Raw genomic sequence first — 1407 nt, forward strand, 5'->3', positions numbered from 1 at the left:
AGAGGAGGAGAAGGAGGAGGAGGAAGATGAAGAAGAAGAAGAAGAAGAGTCCAGTGACCTACTGGATCTTGTTTTGGGAGGTGTTGACATTGATGAGTTTGAAATCACTTCTCCAGAGGATCTCCAGGATTCAGAGACGACGGAGAACGAGGCTCTGTTCGCAGAGCTCCAGGTGTTGGTGGCTGCCTCTGAACTCGATTGTGCCTTGGAGAAGATTCAAGAAACAATGTCCAAAGACAATCTGTTCCATTGGGTACTTATCGACCTGGCTCGTATCAAAGGAAATATCCTTTGCAATATGGGAAAACTGGAAGAAGCCAGCGAATGCTTCAACTTTGTTCTTGCTACCAACGAGGAATATTCAGATGCCAGGTTGAGACTGGCCCTATGCTGGTTGGCACTTGGACGTCACCAAGAAGCTCTCCGTGAATTTGAGAGACTGCGAATGGAAGGGGTTCTGGACTCCGACTTCATGTTCTATATTGATTCCTTGGTTGACATGAATTGCTATGGATGCCCATATGGATTCCTAGGCCTTAAGCCAGACGCTACTCAACACCAAATCGAAAAAGCTTTCAGAAAAATGGCCTTAAAATACCACCCTGACAAGTGCCGAGGTTCGGACGAAGAAATTCAAAGGTGCTGCAATAAGATGCACCAGCTCAATAGCACAATGGATATCTTGCGTGATGCTGACAAGAGAGTCAGATATGAAGAGACTTGGAAAGTTGTCCAAGACTTTACCAATATCATATTTAGCAATCCCAACCTCCCCGAATGGCCGCAACTTGAAGGGTATGATGACAAATTTCATAAGGAAGAAGATGAAGCAGAAGAAGAGACAGTGAAGGAGGACTCAACTGTCCTTTTCGAACTTACTGTAAGAGATGGTAACCTTATGGAATTTGAACTCGTTCCATCAGTGGCAATGCTGACTTACGAATCTATGGAAGTAGATGGAACAAAAGAGGAGATGGAGGTCCATAGAGATGATGGCCATAATGAGAAGGAAGATGATGTTGAGGATGAAAAGTGTAATGAGTTAGAGTGTCATGAAACTGATGAAGACACGGTTAACCGACTGCAACTCAACCAAGGCGATCTGGACCACACAGAGTCTGAAATCTCTTCACCAGAAGATATGTTAGATGATGATGACGAGACTCTGTGGTCAGTCCTCCATATGATGGATGATGAGTCCGATGAAGATGAAGTCAGTTATTAAGAAGACTTCATTGGAGTATCAAAAGAATGCTTGGATTAAATATTAAGTTGATGCCCTCACAATTTTGTGAAAGGAATAGTATCTTCTTCTTTTTCTTCTTTTTTTTTTTAGGCTTAAGGTTTTTTTTTTTTAGGATTAAGGTTTTTTTTTTTAGGCTTAAGGACTGGCTATGCAGGTGAAGA

Source organism: Palaemon carinicauda, unplaced genomic scaffold (assembly GCF_036898095.1).
Source record: "Palaemon carinicauda isolate YSFRI2023 unplaced genomic scaffold, ASM3689809v2 scaffold93, whole genome shotgun sequence".
Taxonomy (NCBI): Eukaryota; Metazoa; Arthropoda; class Malacostraca; order Decapoda; family Palaemonidae; genus Palaemon; species Palaemon carinicauda.